The sequence below is a fragment of the Equus przewalskii genome, chromosome 27 (genome assembly GCF_037783145.1).
Source record: "Equus przewalskii isolate Varuska chromosome 27, EquPr2, whole genome shotgun sequence".
In the NCBI taxonomy this organism is placed as follows: Eukaryota; Metazoa; Chordata; class Mammalia; order Perissodactyla; family Equidae; genus Equus; species Equus przewalskii.
In genome coordinates, this window is record NC_091857.1 from 2,842,625 (window position 1) to 2,863,342 (window position 20,718).

The window sequence follows — 20,718 nt, forward strand, 5'->3', positions numbered from 1 at the left end:
AAACCCCCTGAGCACAGAGTGCTGAATGATTCTAGTTCTAATGCTGTGATTTGTGGTACTACATTTACCACATTGTTTATTAGTTGTCTCATCATTAAAACGTGTGGGTTAATAAGATAATTTATGTATTAAAAAGGGACAGCTGATTGTAAGCCAGAAAACTCAAATTCTGTTAATAATTCTTTCTCTGTGTGACTTTGAGAAAACGACCTCATGTTTCTTGGTTTCAGAATGGCAGTGAGTAGACTCCCTCGATCTTTCTGATGCTGAATCTCTAAATCTCAATCCCATGAAGCGTTTTTTGATGACGTCATCTCATTTAAAGTAACCAAAATAACTTTACTATGCAATTCAAATCACATACATTTGGCATCTCTGATTTCTGTTAAAGAAATCTTTACAGAACTCTTTCATTTAATGATAAGAATATAGACTTGACATAATCAAACATGTTTCAATATAATGTTCCTGGAAACAGTGATAGTTTCTAAAGAAATCAAAGCTGACTCTGTATCATGTTTTAATGTGTGATTTTTTTTGAAGAATCATGAAATTATATGCATGATGTATTTTTATTAAATTCTTGAGCTTTTGAAGTAAATATTAAGTCAAATGCTAATTTTATTGTATATAGGTATCAACATTTTCTGCAATGGCAATACCTTGGACATATTTTTTAAAGTCTATAAGAAGTCAATTCAATATGTATGGGGCTGGCCCCGTGGCCGAGTGGTTAAGTTCGCGCGCTCCGCTGCAGGCGGCCCAGTGTTTCGTTGGTTCGCATCCTGGGCGCGGACATGGCACTGCTCATCAGACCACGCTGAGGCAGCGTCCCACATGCCACACCTAGAAGAACCCACAACGAAGAATATACAACTATGTACCGGGGGGCTTTGGGGAGAAAAAGGAAATAATAAAATCTTAAAAAAAAAAAAAAATTGGATTGGATGTAAATATCTATGTATTTTTCTTACTTGACTTCACTATTTTATTTCCAAGACCCCATCTCTACTTTGCTTGATGAAATTCTTCTAAGCATTTAGCAATCTTTAACATCAGTTTACTTAAGTAGTGATTATTGTAGAGCTATAAACTCAGATTTAAAATCTTATCAATTTACTTACCAAGTGATTCTTATAAAACTAGAAACAAGCAAACAAGTCTCAACTCAATTGTCAGATCCAGTTGACATAGTACCCCATAGCATAGAATTTTAGGTAGAGAGTGACATGTCCCAGGAGATATTTCAGTGAGCATGAACACTCTGAGAAAGTTCTAGAGTGCCAATACCATCCCTTTAGGCATTTTATGATATGTCTTAGGCAAGCTTTTAGGTCTTTCATGCATACCCTATGGGAGCAAATTTGCTTTGAGGGCACCACACACTTACATTAATTGAAAATGATTGAAAGAATTACCTGAGCAACTAACTCTGAACAGGAAAGGAGCTAAAATTTCCACTTTAAAGCTACAGCAGTATTTAAACCAACCCCAGCAAGTGCCCCTTTTTGTCATTCACAATCCTTCTTTATGAGCTTTGCTATTTACTCTTAAGCTTTTAGAGTGATTTACTGAAGTTTAATTATTCCCCACAACAGGGGATCAGTGTTACTGCCAACCTGCAGCAGGCTTAAGTGTTCCTGCCATGTTCTAAGAGTCGGGAGAGAGGATTATTCGTTTTCTTGTTTACAGTGAACACAGCACAAGTTGATTTAATTATTGTGGCCATCACTATAGTGTTGCATGGGCTATAGTATCCTTTTATGTGTTCTGAAATTACAAAATTTCTTTGTGTCATTCAATTAACTGATTTACTTAGTTTGTAAATATGCATGTTATTCTCCTGGCATTGAAATATTAAGAAAACATCATTGTCATCTGGCTCCATCATAGATTTTATACTGGAGAAGATAAAAGTTGGATGGAATCCAGTTGTGAGAGATTGCCCTTCACCACTCTGAGGGAGAAGAGTGACAGATACCTTCTGTAAAACTCTCTGCCCTATGGAGCTCTAACAAGCATTTTTTCCCCCACAAAAGATGCTTTGGTCCTCGAGTCTTCCACCAAAATTTGTCTTTACCTAATGGTGTTTCTCATTTTTTCAGTCACTTCAGAATAGCTAATATCATAGTTACCAGCTATAATAATTTTTTTCTAAATATTACAGAATTAAAGCTCTTGGATAAGAAAAACATTTTTTAAAGTTACAAATATCTGTGTGTGTTCAGTTGTTGTCATAAAATAGAATAACGTAATAGAATAAGAATTTATAGACTCTTACCTTAAGTAAAAACATGTGATCATTTCTTGAACCTTCATCAAAAACCCTTATTTTACTTGCAACTTTTTATGGCAATTTTTCAAAACTTGTTTTCTTTCTTATCCTCCTCTGGAGAATTACTTTAAACTCTCATAAATATTAAGACTTTGTGTCACATTTTATCCTTTTGACTTATTTTGATCAATTCTGTCATCTACATATTTTACTTCAACCTGGAGGACCTATTTGAATTCCAAAGTGAAAAAGAAAACCCTAGAGAATTGAAATTCCTTCAATAGAGGAAGAAATAGTGACGATAGTCTAAGTGTCTCTTTGTCTCCATCCCAAAGGACAGCACGGAATCCCCTTTCATGCTGGAACAGGAAGTGACCTATTCTCGTCTTTCGATACTGAAGAAGAGAAACTATTAAACGTAGTCAAAACCAAAATTACCTCCTCTATTCCAAACACATGTTTCTATTTACTTACAGAGCAAGAAGATCCAATGGGGACATCTGACTCAACATGTTCAAGATTGAAATTAAACCATTTCCAACATCCTTGCATTTTCTCATCCATTGTAGAGTCTTTCCACTCATAATTTCTATATAGTCAATGAGACCTGAAAAGCCTACCTTGTAAATTTCTTTCCAATACATTCTTTCTTTTCCTCATGAAAATTGCATCTTGTTGGGCATCATGAAAGTCTTCCCAACATATTTAAATCATAGGTTTAGATAAGATGTGGACTCTGGATTTGGGTTCTTCTTATACTTCCCTTTAGTAAAATCAATGACAGTCCCTAACTTAGTGAAGAATTACTTCTTGAAGGGGAGAGAAAGGGAGAGTCTTTTGCAGGGGTGTGCACGTTTCTCTCCTGGGATTGATTTCAAGGAATGCCTGCTCCCAGGGTTATAAAAAACAAAACAAAGCAAACAATGAAACAACAACAAAAACAGGATTTGGTGTGTGTATAATCATTTCATATGGCTGAATACAGATGTTGTACATGCATCTTTACGGAATAATAAATGATTTTCTTTGAAAGAGTTTTCCAGTGTCAAGGGATCTTTACATCCCTATACAATTCATTTAACTACAGGTACGGGCTCCCTGAATCCCTCAGGCTAACCCTACTTACCAATTACTCTGAACAAACCACTCACCTGGGGGAGGTTTGTTTGACTCAGTCTAATGTCATTCTGGTTGCACCACACCCCCATAAAGAGACAAATGAAAGCCACAGGACACTGAAAGGACAGGCAGAGGCTTTACCTAACTTTCTGTAAATGCATGAAGAGAAAGCAGCAAAGTCTCCCACTGAAATATAACTAGGATTAACCACAGGTATCTCACTTTGATATTGTAGGGGAGGAGGACATTTCCTCTACCCAAATGTGGGTTCGTCTGGCCGGAGAAAGAATTAAATTCACATGAGACAGAATGGCAAGAGAAAATTAAACAAAGCTTTATGAGGAACCATGGCCCGGGGCCTTTCTTCCCGAAGGAAGAAAGGGCACCGAAGAAGTGGGGTGCACATAGTGGTCATAGTGGTTATATACCCCCAAACAGGGTGTTTCACATGTGATTGAAATGTCCCTCCCACAATAGTCACAAGATTGCCCTGTCGGCACAGTGCTTGATGGACACAGCAGGTAATGGTCTGCTATCTCGATGGGCGTAGCAGGAGGCAAGTCGATTGTCTGGAGCTGGGTGGTCACAGGTGAGCGCAGCAATCAGTTCCTAGACTAAGGAAAGATGCTTAATCCTTAAAGAAATGCCAAAGTTGGGAGGGGGAGGGCAGTCAGTTACAGGAGGTTACCACACAAGCACAATAAAATGCAGACTTAAGTCCTTGCCTTTGGTATTGATTAAGACTTTCTAGAGAGAAGGTCTTCCTGGTACAGAGAGGGAGGCACATTTTACAGATAGAGATTTACCTTACAAATGTAAATTTGTCCTAACAAAGGGCAAGTTCCATTCCTCAGAGCCTCCTTCCCTGTCCCAGTTTATCAAAAGCAATCAGCCTCAAATAATCCTGATGCCAAAGAGACATATCTTGGGGTGGCCAATTCCAGGTCCCCACAATATCATTGTGCCCTTTTGACTAATCTCATTAAATCCTTTTTTTTTTTTTTTTTAAGAAGGCTAGGTGGTTGTTTTCCTTTTCCAGAACTTTTCAGGTGAAAATTAGAACTTCTTGACTTGGTAGAACGGGTTGAAACCCCAGCCCTCAGGAACCATAGCAGGGGTAGAAGAGCTTATGCCCACTGGAGTTAGCGTCTTAGTCATAAATAAGGGGTCAGAGTCCATATTTAACTTTTGAGAAGTTATGGAATGGCCAACTCTGTGCATCCCTGACGAGCACCTCTCAGGTGACTTTGGGCATAAACTGGCCTCACTCAAGTGGAACTTAACTATTTTCTTTTAGAATTTTGGTATAACATCATGTTTCTGTCCAGCAGGGGCCTCAGAACTCTGAAAAGAGCCATATTGGATATTTCCAGTGCTGGTGATGAGGATTTTTAGTCTGCTTAATTTTAAAATGGTTTATGATGAGGATTTTTAGGCTGGTTACTTTTAAAACTGCAGATGAGAAGCAGGCTCCGAGGACTGGAATTTTGCTTGCTCTTTTGAGACATTTGCGTTTGCGAAGGAAGGGGGGATGACCTTGTAGGGACCTGAAATTGGCCACCCCAGGATATGTCTCTTTGGCATCAGGATTGTTTGGGGCTGATTGCTTTTGATAAACTGGGACAGGGAAGGAGGCTCTGGGGAATGGAACTTGCCCTTGTTGGGACACATTTACATTTGTAAGGTAAATCTCTATCTGTAAAATGTGCCTCCCTCTCTGTACCAGGAAGAAGAGGAGAGATGACCTTGTCCCTAGAAACTCTTAATGGGGAAGGCAAGAACTTAAGTTGGTTGCTGTCTGGCAATCTCATGTAACTGATTTAGGGTGGTGGCTTCTGACCTTTACTTAATCCGATTTGATTCTTGTCTAAAAGTCATGGGATCACCCAACGACCAGACCCCACCTGCACTGATACCATTTTAACTTTTTTTCATGTTCTTTCCTTTGTCTTCGTAAAGAGATGACTCACATACCTATGCCTTAAATTTAGCCCTAACCCTCAACTCGGGGCAGCAGCAGGAGCTCTGACTGCCCGTGGGTCCTGTCCCCACGTACCAGCTCTGCCTGCCCATGGGTCCTGGCCCATGCCAGCGGGGGCAGCAGAAGCAGCGGCAGCAGAAGCTCTGACTGCCCATGGGTCCTGTCCCCATGCTATTCTATACTATTCTCTAAATAAAAGAGCACTACTGCCAGATCTTGAGAGTCTAAGAAATCTTTCTTTCGACTCCTCGGCTCACCGACCCCGCATCACTGGCACTATTAGAATCTGCTCTGTAGGGGCCACGAGTCTCCTCTCTCCAGCAGGAACGCTTTAGGTGTGGATGTCCAGCACACAAGTGACACAAACAGGCACTAACAAGTCTTCTATGGAAGCTCACAGTAACTGTCTAATCTACAGACATCCTCTCCATAAAACTGATCCTCCTCTTGGCAGCTATTTGAATTGTAGTAAAGATGATATGGAGGTATACTTTAGAAATCATTTAGTGCCAGGTACATAATGAAGAGAAGGTCTTACTATTCTTGTGTCTGCTGCATAATAAATGTTTATAAACTATTATGTGGTGGTTGTTGGTATTTTTCTTGTACACACTTGGAGAAATGTATTCTCCATTTCCCTAAGACAGCTTCCTTCCCAGAAGCCTCACTGATTTTTTTTTAAATGCAAATAGATCACGAATATCCCACTCACTAGATAAGTGAACTTTGGGATGAAATCAACTTAATCCTCAAACTGAAACATCTGTTAGGTCAGTCAACTTCTCAGTGCCTCCATTTCCTCTTTGTAAAGTGGGAATTAAAAGAATAGTTGCCTTCTCACAGGATATTGTGACAGAAAATCACTTGTTGTTTTTCTATTTATTCTTTTATTGAATTTGGTAAACATTTTCTGAATGAATATAATATGCCAGATTATGGACTGGGCAATGGGAATAAGAACTAGATTCAGTGCTTGTCCTCAAATGGGCAACGGGTGTGAAAGCAACCTGAAATTTATCATACTCTGCAAACGTGAGGGAGTGTAATATTGTAATAAGAGGGGCATTATAACCTCAAATATATTGAATATGGTGGTTAATTTTAAATTTTAATTTAAAAAGGGGTTCATAATTTATTGAGCAGAATTATGTAAATTAATTTTCTATGAACATATATCATTTTAAGTAAAAGAGTATGTGGAATAGGGTTTTACCCTTACACTTAAGTATTTTTGTATAATATATATACGTTAATAAAATAATGAAATTCATTTAAAAAATTTATTTAAGTTTGGCATAATATATGTTTAAATGAGCTATCGGTATGAATACCTTAAACTTCTAATAACACATTGAGTAATTGGTACTCTCTTCATGAGAAAGAATGACCACTTAAAGATACAAAGCTATTAGTAAAATTTAGTTGGGACTCTAAACTTGCTTTCCATCTGCTTTAGAATAAATTACAAAGTAAATATTTAGAATTTCTAATGCCATATGGATCTGCTATTAAAGAAAAGTCTAGGATGTTACTCTTAGTTATACAGCCCTGTTGATTGATGCATATAACATACATTTTGCTAATCTACACAGTTTTTTTTTTTTTTAATTTACAAAGTAAACTTCATAGTCAAGAAAACTATGTAATTCTTTAACATGTTTCGGGCATATTTCTGGGGTACCTGACCTGACATTATTGGAATAAGTTCAACCACGCAATTGCACGGCAGCCTAGACAAAATGTCTCAAAATAAAATCATGGACTTTAAAGCCTAATATTGTAACATTAATATTAAAATTATCTTTAACATTCTTGTGACCAATAACTGAATCCCTGTCACAAAGCTCTCCTATCTATTCTCATAACTGTATAAAGCAGTGTGTGACCTCCCTTTCCACTGTCACCTGCACTGCTTCCTGTAAGCAGTGATGGCTGAAAGAACAAATTCAAGACACTCCTGATCATACACCTTTGAATTTCACGTAAAGAGGAAAGAAGAACCTGTATTTGGACTGAATGGTTTTTTAAAGATAATGTTTTGGAAAGGATGTTAGAACATAGACTATATAAACATTAATAAATACTCAAATTTCAATTGTGAGTAATAGATAATTTAGTAACTTGATTTACTTTTAAATTTTACAGTGAATAATATTGATCTAGAGTAGTTTATGATTTTAATGTCCATATTTCTACTAAAATGCTGAAACTTGGGTTGATCAATGATTTTTCTCAGACATGTTCATAAAGCGTTTTTAGGTATTTGAATAGCCACTTTGTCCATGTTCCATTTGTGAGTGTTCCTTCAAACTCAGACCCCTTCAGTACAACACAAGTTGAGTTTGTGATGATAGAAAACCCAGCAATAATGACTCATAGTTTTAAATCTTTTGAAAACTGCCAACTTATTTTTCCTCTTGAAGATTTCATTTCTTCTGACATTTTTTTTAAATGCTTGTTTTTAGTTAAGTCCAATTGAGTAAGTATTTGTTGAGAATATACTGTGTGTTGGGTATTATGAGAGAAAAAATGACATAGAAATAAGGCTATGGTAAAGGAATAATTATTCCTGTAAAGGAATAATTATTCCTTTATATGATTATAATTTCCACACCAGTCTTGAAAGGATGGTAGATCATTTTGAACCACTTTCTCTGTTGCCTTGAACTATTTCATCCTGTGAAAGGCCCAATCTTTTCCCCAGCCTTCAATTGACAGTGATTACTGGAGCCACTGTTGGCGAGCTGTTCTGTGGCTGCTCTTTGCCTTACAGACCCTGCTGATCCGTTTGTTTCTCCTGCTTGATTCAACAGATATTTCACTTTTTTAAACCAGGCAAGTTAGAGAAAGAAACACCAAGAAACATGTTATTTCAGAAATATATAGAAGAGAGCCTATGATCAGATCACTTGCGTGTTAGATATCTGGATAGAGTTTTATAACTACAAAAATTCCTCATAAAAATACACTGTAACTGTATATTTTGGGTCTCATGCTTACACTATTGAGAGGAGAAATGGAAATGTTACTGAATCACTTTTGTTTCTACATCATATGATGATCTTTATTCAAATAGCAAAGGAAGAGAATCACTGAAATACTTACACTAAACATTTGTTTTAAAGAACCAGAAAAAAAATCTTCAAAATTGAATAATTAGAGCTCACTCTAGCATCCATGAATTTGGATTCTCTTTTGTCATAATTTGAAATTGACCGAAATGGATATGGATATTGCTAAAATGAAAGACACATGCAGAGTGACTGTTCCACAGAATTTCTATTAACTCTTTTTAGACGCTGTAGGTTTATAAAAATGAGACTCTATCAGCATTTATCAACGTGAAGAATTATTTTTCTCACATGTGCATTATACCCTCTCCAGTACTCCACTCTCATTGGAAATGAGCTCTGAGAAGGTAAATCCTCCAACAAGATTAAATTGTGACACATAAACTATTGATGATTAAATAATTATAAAATTATTTTTTCGTGTGTCAGATATTTTTCACTCTCAGTAGAGAAATGCAAAATTAATGTTATAAGATGGAAAGTAAAACAGAATTGTCAGAAATTTAAAATACTCAGTAACCAAGAACCTCTTCTCAACTAATTTTAAACTTTTGTTTTATAAATCATCGTGCAATCTTTGATCACCTGCTACATGGCCAACACCATTTATTCTTTGTTGATATTCTTCATGGCAAGCTTACAAGGTGAGCTATGAAGTCACAGAGATTAGTCCAAGGCAAGACGTACACTCAAGTTTTCCTCTATTCCATGTGGGCTCTGAATTTAGAAGGAGGCATCACTATTCCCCATACAAATTCCCACGTACGGATCTTGCCTCGCCTGCTGCCAATAGATGTCCTGAGACAGAAATCAAGAAGGTGAAGTTGTAGCACTGGCCTGCCCAGCTTTTTCAGTGCTTCTTGAAATCACATGGAAGTGATTTCAAACAATGTCAATGGCCTCTTGGTTTCCCTAAACAATATACTCGAAAAGCAAGATGTGTTTTTGAGTCTCTATTCTACATGTAATTTATCTCCAGGTTGTGTGTGGTCTATATATGCTAGTGGAGCCACTATATCAATCCTCAGCAAACTTAAAGGATAGTAATTCAGGGGAGTAAAGGAGAAGTGTCAAATAAGCAGATACAACAGGGCCCTAGAGAAGTGCTAGGAGAATTTAAATGTGATTTGCAGATATTAATTTGGTAAGGGTGACATCAGTTTTGCTGGAGAATTCATGAAAAAGTTCATATAGGAGAATCCAATTCACAGATTAATAAAATATAAAAAGTAGGACCAAAGACAGATATCGTTTAATCTTACTTCCCCATTTTGAAGATGAGCAAAACGGAACCAAACAAGGGAGGTAATTTATCAAGATCACACAGAAGAGGCCTTTGACCTTGTCTTTGAGGCCATAGCATTTGCCTTTCTTAGTCTGTGGATGCTTCTTAAAATTTTTTCAATGCCAACGCTAAACAAAGAGCCTCTGACTCTTAATTACACACATTGACTGACAGATATTGTTTACACAGATAAGGAAGAAAAGGGAGAAGACTGAAAAAATCAAAGAGATAAAAATAGGAAAATACGAGATGAATGTGTAGTATTATACAAAGGAAAAAAATGGACTGGAGTGGAAAGATGTGTACTGGCGCCGTGACAGAAAGGAGAAAATTCTGTCATCGTCATAACTGTGAAGGGTCAGATTCTAGAGCTCAAGTTCCGCCTTGTGGGCAGTAAGAACCTGAAGATCTTCAAGTGGGAGGGTGAGGGGGAAAGTCTGATTTGTGAATGATAACTTGGTAATGGTGGGAGTTGGGGAAATGAAAAATGAAGATGTGGAGTGTAGTTGGCATAAACTACTGTGTAGTCCAAGCATGAGGCAATGAAAGCCTTGCTAACATGTGTTAAAGAGGAGCAGCCCGTGGCCACCTGGTGGGGGTGTTAAGGGACCAGAGTGTCAGCGATGCTGCTGAGTTTAATTCACAAATTCCTGGAGCAACTAAACTACATTAAAAAAAATCAGAAAAGGGAATTGGGGTTTTTTTAGGGTAAGGGGACTGTGCGCAGAGAGGGTTAGTTTAGCTCTAGAAATACTAATCTTGAGAAAATGGAAGTTTATGCAAAAGTAAATATAAACAGAAATATTAACAGGACAATTAACTTCTAAAAACTTTTAAAGAAAACAGTTGCCATTTAACCAAAAATTTGTTTTTGTTGAGAGTTACATGTTTATGTAGCCTGGGCTCCACAGGGGAAGTCTAGACAATGGAGAGAACCAGTGTAGCAGATTGCTAAATGTGACTTCTTGGGTTTCTCCTGTTGTCTCAGAGGGACGCAGAGCCAGAAAGAACAAAAGCCAGACACAGATGAACGACAATTTGTGGCTCCGTGACCGACTTTTGTGATCTGCAGCTCATCACCCACCTCAAGGAAACACATGGGAAACTGACTGAAAGTTTCCTAAGAGAAAGTTCTTTAGGGTAACTCCTCCAACTGAGTCAAATGAAGGGACTTCAGGAATCGTTTAGCAGATTGACATGTCTGCCCTGAAAGTGGAGTATTGCAGATTGATTTCTGACTCACACTTGCAAAATGTGGAAGAGGCTGTGGAAAGGCCGGGGCGGCAGGGAACAGAGGAGCCACAGCGAGAACAAGTGCAGGCAAAGGTGGGGCTTCCCACGGTCCAGTCCACCAGTTAAACCAGCTGCGGAGGGAGGAAGGCAGCTCTTCCATTTTACTTTCTTTCTTTTTTTTTCTTCTTTCTTCAAATATTTCCTCTGTAGTTCAGCAATGCAAGATAATTATAAGCCCATGAATTTGCAAGTGAACAAAACTAAGGATTAACTTTCAAAATTTAAACTTGGGCTGAGAGATGCATACACTTATGTGGTCTTCAGTATGCATTTGTTGGGAATTAGGAGAGAAACATAAAACTAGAAGTTTCAATGAACCTTACATTTGTGACTAATCTTATTTATTAATCTGTTTGTGGCATAAGAAATGTCCTCATTTCCTCCTGTTGAGCAAAGCAGAGCCATTCTATGGAAACTGATGAGTACAAGCCTTTCTTTTAGCCTTTTCTAGAATATCAGTTTTCTTTTTTCCATTAAATTTGTTTCCTCCTCTTGTACTGAATCACATAATTATTCCTACATCTGTATCTTTCCCAAATACTCAACCTCCTCTTTAATTTCTCTTATAATTTTGCTTTATTCAGGTTATGCCCTTAATATAGGAAAACTCCTTATGCTGTTCTCTATTTTGATGAATTTGGTTATGTTCTTCTGTTTCCTTTCTAAAAAGTGAAAGAGATAAGAGAAGAGAAGGGAAAAAAGACAAACGCATTCTGATATATCCCAAGTTCCTAGGCAAATGGGAGGTCTGTTTTAAATTTTTCACAGATTATTTACCTGAAACTCCCACTAAGAGCTAACACTTATAAGAGCAATATACGTTGATGGGGCAGCAATGACCAGATATTAGTGCAATATAAAATTTGCACTGTCTTTCTTGTGTATTTCACAATGAATTGAATTGTTGCTTTCAATTCACATACAAGGAATCCAGGTTCAGAAAAGCTAAGCAAATTGCTCAAAATCTGTCCACACTAAAAAGAGCTCAAGGCACAAACTTGCAATTATTAGATAAGTAAGTTCTGGAGATCTAATGCACAGCACTGCTATCATAGACGACAATACTCTACCAATAAACTTCAAAGTTGCTGAGACTAGATCTTAATCGTTCCCACCACAAAAAAAGAAATGATAACAACGTGACGTAACAGAGGTGGTAGCTAACGCTACAGTGGTAATCACACTGCAACACCCAAATGAATCAAATCAACACAGTGTACACCTGAAACTTAATTTTGTATGTCAATTATATCTCAATGAAAAAAGTTCGAAACTTTGTTTTCTGAAGCCATTTGCTGGACGCTATCTAGTGAACACTGTCTATGTAACCCTTTATACTTTTTTTGTAGTTTGGAAAAATTTGAAGTACTATAACCTCCCAAAGCTTAAGTAAATTTACTTTTATATCAACATATATTGGGATAGAAATAAAACTTTCCTGAAACTATTTTGAGTGTTTCTTTGTCAGAGGGTAGCTAGGATAAAGCACCTTAAAATTAAATTGAATAATATCCATGTATTCACAGCTTCTAAAGCTAAAGAGTAAATCCCTGCTTTTTCTCCCAAAATTTAGGATTCAAGAACTGTGAAAATATTAGAATAAGTCACTCTTGTTAGCACTAATTCCTGTGAGAGGAGTTTGACAATCCCACTCATTTGCTAAAAACAATATTTCAATCAACTACAAGGAAAGTGGTTTTTGTCATCATTAAATTTTTATTTTTACAGAACTACACTTCTTGAAAACTTAATTATTAAGTTTGGAATCTTTATGCAGTTATCAAGGGTTTAACAACTGATACTCCCACGCGCATTCAATATCTTAAATTTTCTGATAGTTGTTCAATGGAAGAGATACAAAGAATAACAACTAATGTAGCCCTTCGTCTAGGGCATCAAAACACTTCCTTCCATGCCAAAGCGATGCAGACGCATTTGCAGAAATAAATGCCCAAATACTTCACCTTGAAATGACTTTGATTTGGTTCATGCTCTCATTTTCCCCCCTGAAACTTAGATTAGCAAACAAAATCCCAGTCTCCTGAATTATGCCATCCCTTGGCACTTGGTTTCTTTATTAACCGTATGAACTTTTGCCCAGAGGCATCTGAATTGTTTTAGTTCATATCTCAATTCATTTCATTTTAAATTTTACGTGACAATAGCACAGTTGTTGGTAATTAAAATATACTTAAGTTTTGTTTTTTCATACTTTTTCAATATATTTGGATGTAAAATAATACCATGATTCGAAAACAATCCTTAGAAATTATACTCTTCTTCCATAGGTATCAAAATAAAGCTACATTTTATCTTATGTCAAGCCTGTTAATGCCCCAAATCACTTTATCAGATGATTTAAAAACTAGGTGTACAAAGATACAAATTAGATATTTGTGAGGTATAGAAGAAATCACTGCCTTTTAAAGATAAAGATATTTCTAGTAGTGAAATGATTAATTTGTATGTGGAAATCATTAAAATGCAGATCAATACTTGAAATTTAGCCACAAATATATTATTTCATTAATGTGTAGTTATGGAATGATTCTCACATCTTTGAATGATATATTCAGTATGCTAAAGAATGAAACTTTAAATAATTCTAAGATAAACTTAGTGTTCATAGAATTCACCAAAATTTATGAATATAAATCAATGAAGAACATAATGTCTGATTTTGGAAGGTTATTATGACTCTAAATGCCAATATGATGAAATGTCACTTAAAAGAGAACTCGTGATAAAACTCTGAAGTTACTATTCTGACAGTTAAAAAAGAAAATCTAGGTATCAGAGAAATTGATACAATTCAAATAAAGGCACTTATTAACAGCTACAAGTTAAAATAAAATTGAGGTTATTTCTCTTGAAAGAGACATTTATACTTGAATTTTATCTATGTACAAGATTTTTAAAATAGAATTATTTCTCTAGTTTGGTCAAGGTCCCCAAAACGTTATTGCTTTGCTTAGTGAGGCGGCTTACGTGACCTCATGGCTGGATGGCTTGGATCTAGACGGAGACAGGATCCCTCTCGACCTCTCGTGTATGCCCGGTGCTTCCCTCCATATGCCAGCCTCTGCACTTGCTGAATTCGGTGGTGATATGAGAGTCTCGTTGTAAGGCTATGTTCGCTGCTCTGGCCGAGCTAATGGACTCAGCCATTGCCTTCCATCCCAAGACCACTGTCCTTGGCAATCTCCCCTAAGACCTCTGCCCATCAGCTCATCTGTTTGTTACTTCTACATAATACTGCACCAGGGCACCAAGGAATTTCTGGGCCCTATAGAGCACATGTGGGAGGGATACTCAGTCAGAGGCATCTACCTAGATCAGCACTTCTTACTAAAGTGTAAAGCAAGCCACATATATGAGCTACATATGTTATTTTAAATTTTCTAGTAGCCATAGTAAGAAAAACTAAAAAGAAACGGGTCAAGTTAATTTAAATAACATATTTTCTTTTTTCCAATATGTCCAAAATATTATCATACTAACAATAATCAATATAAAAGATTAATAATGAGATACTTTTACCTTATCTTTTCTTACTAAGTTTTCAAAACACAGTGTCTATTTTACGATTATAGCGCAGATTAGTCTAGCCTCATTTTAAGTGTCCCATCGCCACGTGTGGTTAGTGACGCCATATTGGACAGTGCAGATTTAGACACCTCTTCCAACTAGGGAGCTCGAGCACTTTCACATCACAATGGACTGCTGGATACAGGCACAAACCCTTTTTCACTGGGGCAGTGGGCCACTATCCCAAGTGTTTTAAATTCCTTCCTACCTATTTAATGTTTTGATAAGAGGCACACCCTAGTCTTCCCATTGACATATGTGGGATCTAACCCTGGTGTGTAGAGGTGGGAAATAAGGACACTGGACAGGCCTTCCTCACATAACCTCTTCCTTTACCTGAGTCTCTCTCTCTCCAACACAGAAGCCTCCTCCTTTCCTCCCTGGTTGCATGGGGCTTCCTTTATCTGGCATTCTGACTTCTCTCTACCAGTGGTTTCTGGTGGACCTTAAAAGTCACCAGCCCTGAATTTTTCCATGGTCATATGACTGTAAGGCATTTACAAAATGTGTTTCTCACTCAATAACATCTGGCTGTTAAGACTATGGTCTCCCCAAGGATTCAAAAAACCTATTATGATAATCCTCTCTTCTCTTTGCCTTCTTGATTTAACAATCTTAATCTTCTTAAGGTAAATAGATGCATCTGGACAGTACTGTGCTGACAGTTAACAGTACGCGTTTTTTTTTGTTTTTGCATGGGGGGAGTGTGTTGATTTGTAGTGATTGCCTATTTCTATTGTGGAAAGACCATGCTCTCCCACTGAGCTGACATCAGATCCTTAAACCCAGAGACAGAAAGAGATGAGAAGGGGTACATCATACTTGGATACAGTAATAGTAAGTAACCTTAAGAACACAGATATTGGGGATGGCCTGGTGGCGCAGTGGTGAAGCACTCACGTTCCGCTTTGGCGGCCCAGGGTTCACCAGTTCAGATGCCAGGTGTGGACATGGCACTGCGTGGCAAGCCATGCTGTGGTAGGCATCCCACGTATAAAGTAGAGGAACGTGGGCTCAGGGCCAGTCTTCCTCAGAAAAAAAGAGGAGGATTGGCAGATGTTAGCTTAGGGCTAATCTTCCTCTAAAAAAAAAAGTAAATAATAGGCTAAAAAGAAAAAGAACATAGATGTTAATAAAATGTAAAACAATTAAGAGGGATGAGTCTTGAGTAATTATTACCTTTGTTTTAAATGTAATTTATTTAGATGGAGATTTACAGAATTTAATTTTTTAATTTATTTAGATGTGGAGTTATAGAATTTACTTTTTAACAACCAGCAGTTTGCAAGATTCCTGAAATAACCATCAGCTTCTACAAGTCAGTACAGGTCAGATCCAGCATCCTTCTTGCTCTGATTCACTACAGATAAATGATGTATAAAGAAGTGTCAATGACGCAATAAACATGGAGTAATAATATCTCTTAGAAGTTCTGGTTTCAATCCTTTTGAGTCCATACCTAGAAGCAGGAATGCTGGATCATATGGTAGTTCTATTTTTGATTTTTTAAGAAACCTCCATACTATTTCCCACAATTCCTACACAATTTTACATTCTCACCAACAGTGCACAAGGGTTCCAATTTCTCCACATCCTCTCAAACACTTGTTATCTTTTTTTTTTTTTTTTGATAATACCCATCCTAAAAGGTGCCATGTGAAATCTTAGCGTAGTTTTGATTTGCATTTCCCTGGTAAGTGATGATGTTGAGCATCTTTTTACATACCCGTTAACCATTTATATATCTTCTTTGGAGAAATGTCTGTTCAAGTCATTTGCCCATGTTTTAAATTGGGTTATTATTATTGCTTTTCTTGCTATTGCAGAAGCTTTTTTGTTTGATGTAGTCTCACTTGTCTTTTTTTTGTTTTTACACCTGTGCTTTTGGTGTCACATCCAAGAAATCATTGTCAAGACCAGTGTCCAGAAGATGTTTCCCCTCTATTTTCTTCTGGGAGCTTTGCAGTTTCAAGTCCTATGTTTAAGCCTTTAACCCACTTTGAGTTGATTTTTTTCCCCATTGTGTGATCTTGGCACTGTTGTCAAAGATCAGTTGATCATATATGCATGGGTTTATTTCTCAACTTTCTATTCTGTTCCATTGGTCTATATGTCTTTCTTATGCCAGTACCATGCTGTTTTAATTGCTGTAGCTTTGTAATATATTCTGAAATCAAGAATTCTGAGTCCTCCAGGTTTCTTCTTCTTTATCAAGATCACTTTGGCTATTCTGGGTCTTTTGTGACTCCATATGAATTTTAAGGATTGTTTTTAATATTTTTGTAAAAAATGACATTGGAATTTTCATGGAGTTAGCATTAAAACTGTAGGTCCATTTGGGCAGTATGGACATTTTAACCATATTATGTCTTCCAATCCATGAACATGAGACATCTTTCCATTTATTTGTGTCTCCTTTAGTTTTTTTCATCAATGTTCTGTAGTTTTCAGTGTACAAATACTATGTTAGATAGAAGCAGTGAGAGTGGGCATCCTTGTCTTGTTCCTGATCTTAAGGGGAAAGCTTTCAGTTTTTCATTGTTGAGTATGATGTTAACTCTGGGGTTGTCTTATGTGGCCTTTATTATGTTGAGATACATTCCTTCTATACCTAGTTTATTGAGCATGTTATCATAAATAGGTGTTGACTTTGTCAAATGCTTTGTCTGCATATATTGAGATGATTGTGTGATTTTTATCCTTCATTCTGTTAATGTGATGTATCAAATTTATTGCTTTGCATATGTTGAATCATCCTTGCATCCCAGGGATAAGTCTCACTTGGTCACGGTGTATGATCTTTCAAATGTGTTGTTGAGTTCAGTTGCCTAGTATTTTGTTGAGGACTTTTACATCTATGCTCATCAGGAATCCTGGTCTATAATTGTTTTTTCTTGTATTACCTTTGTCTGGCTTTGATTTCAGTATAATGTTGGCCTCATAAAATGAGTTGGAAGGGTTCCCTTCTCTTCAATTTCTTTTTTTGGGGGGAAGAATTTGAGAAGGATTGGCATTAATTCCTTAAATGGTAGAATACAATGGTCAGGAGATCTGGTCCAGGGCTTTTATTTGTTAGAAGGTTTTTGATTACGGATTGAATCTCATTACTAGTAATTGATGTGTTCAGATATTCTATTTTTTCATGATTAAGTCTTGATAAGTTGTATGTATCTAGGAATTTATCCATTTCTTCTAGACTATCCAATTTGTTCACACATAAACATATAGAAACAACCCAAGTATCCATAGACAGATGAATGGAGAAGGAAAGTGTGGCATGTGCATATATGCAGTACATATACATGTCAAATTATAATTTTGTATACCTGAAACTTATATAATAAAAAAAGTTTTATAAAAAGAAGGAAATTCTGCCATCTGTGAAACATGGATTAATCTGGAGGACATTATGCTAAGTGAAAAAAAACCACTCACAGAAGGACAAATACTGCATGGTTGCCCTTAAATGAGATATCTAAAATAGTTAATCGGGGCCAACCTGGTGGCATAGTTGTTTAGTTTGTGCACTCTGCTTCAGTGGCCTGGGGTTCACGGGTTCAGATCCCAGGCGTGGACCTACACACTGCTCATCAAGCTGTGCTGTGGTGGTGTTCCACACACAAAATAGAGGAAGATAGGCACAGGCGTTAGCTTAGGGACAATCTTCCTCACCACCCCAAAAAATAAAAAATAAAATAGTCAAACTAATAGAAGCAGAGAATGCAATAGTGGTTTCCAGGGACCAGATAAGGGGGAAATTGGGAGTTGTTGTTCAATGAGTATAAAGTTTTGGTTACCCTAGATGAATAAGTTCTAGAGCTCTGCTGTACAACATAGCACTTATAGTTAACAATATGGCATTATGTACTTCAAAATTTAAGAGAATAGATCTTAGGTTAAATGTCTTTACCACAAAAAAAAACAAAACAAAACAGAACATAGAAGGACAGCAGGGAACTTTGGGAGGTGCTGGATATGTCTATCATCTTGATTGTGGTGATGAATCACAGCATTTGCATATGTCCACAGTCATCAAATTGTGCACCTTAAGCACGTGCGGTTCTTTGTACATCAATTGTATTCAAGAAAAGTGTGAAAAATGTCAATGAGAAAACATATTAATATACTTCAAAAAATTGAATCCCCACTACACAAGCACCGAGTTAGATAAGACAGGTTGTTAAAATACTTGTCGGAGTTAAAATTTACTCAGGCTCTAGTATAGAGTAGGCCTACAAAAAGTTTGAAAGAGCCTCACGTCTCCTGGAAGCAACAACCTGCAAAAATATCATGGGGTCCATCAGTTTATGACTTCAGGTGAGGTCTTGCAATGTGTTACTTAGGCAATTTAACAGAACTGAGTATCAGGTTCCTTTCTGTAAAATGAATGTAAATAGTTCCTGAACAGCAGCTGTAAAGGTATAACAAATTTCATCATGAAAAATGAGGGGTGCTATTATTGTGAAGTGGATGAAAATCCTTATTTTTCGCTTGAGCAAAACTGTCATAAAAAGCACGAAAATGAGCACAGTGAAACTCACATTGTACGGGACTCACCGCAAGCGAAGCTGAGATATCCTCCAAGGATTAGGAGCCAGTGTCTTGCTAACCCCACTGCACAAAGCCTTATGGAACGTAAGGAATTTATTCTCCTGCAGCACGTTTGTTTGACTGCACATAAGTAGGGCACAACCTAGTGTAATCCTCATGTCCTCCAGGGGTGCCTCTCCCAAGATGTTCTAATGATGACAGCGTATTAATCAACCCCAATGTGACTATCCATTAAAGTCTTCCCCATAGTATATACCAGGCAATAAATTTATCAAATAGTAAGCAATGTGGCATCTGCCCCATCTAATGGAATTGTGCACTTCAAAAAAATCTTCAACTTAGTGAAAAATTCCTTAATAGTAATTTTGATAAAAACTTTCATTAGCTTAATAGTTTCTAAAACATAAAATATTAAAATTTGCCTGAGGGCAGATTCTGTAAGTATAAATTTAAAAATTATGTCTTTTCTTTCTTTTTCTACCTTGTAGTAGAAACTCTGGCTTATATCTGAGCTCACTGCCATCCGGTTTGAGGACATTGTTTCTGAGCCTCTCTTTGCCTCTAAGATCAGATCAGGTACCTAATTTCTAGTTAACAGGATCAACAGAGAAGGTTTATATGGCAGCTTTAGGAACCTTCTTTAAAAAGAAGCTGCACATAACCATGACATTTTTTTCTTCCCTTATTCTGTCTAGCTTTGAGGAATCTGGAAACTACCATCTTGGGTCTAAAGGACAAGGGCTGCACCGTAGGAACTGGGAAACTTGAGCTGGAAAGAGACTGACTCTGAAGAAACAAAGTTGACTTATCAGCCCTAAAATGCTTCTCTTAGGATGTTACTTATTGAGATAGAAAAAAAACTTCTGTTCTTAAAGCACTGCTATAATTTAAACTGTTACAGTCATCGCTTATCTTAAGTAATACAAGTTTATGATATTAACTTATTTTTATCTCATGTTGTCTTATTTTTTATCTTTTTTTATCTTGAACATTTCATTTCATTACTGGTTTTGTGAACTTATCTACAAAATAATTTATTGACAGTTATACTACAAAAAAATACTACATTAAAATAGAATTACTCATCTATTGATAACGTTACTCACGTTTATTTATTTAGCAATCCAATTAGTCATTTCAATATTTTTAAGGGTAATCTTCATTTTTTATTTTTATCTTCATCCATATCACATATAGTGATTCAAATGATATGCTGTTTCACTTGGGAATAGCTACTTACTAATATTTAGCTCTATAATTTTTTCTGTGTATATGAATTCTAAAGTATGGCATTATTTCAGTAAAGATGTTCATTGTATTGTATTCACACACAAGAAAATGTAATAATTAACTTAAGGTTTATATTTTCAAGTTCTTACTTATGAAATGTATATAAATCATTTTAATACAAATTTTAAAATAAAATTGAAACTATTAAACAGATAACCACTTACATCAAGTTAAAAGAATGAAAAACAGACTCTTCTCATTTAGAGCATTAGCTAATGAACTTTGGAGTGGAAACAAACAGGAGAGAGTCTGCAAAGAAGATATT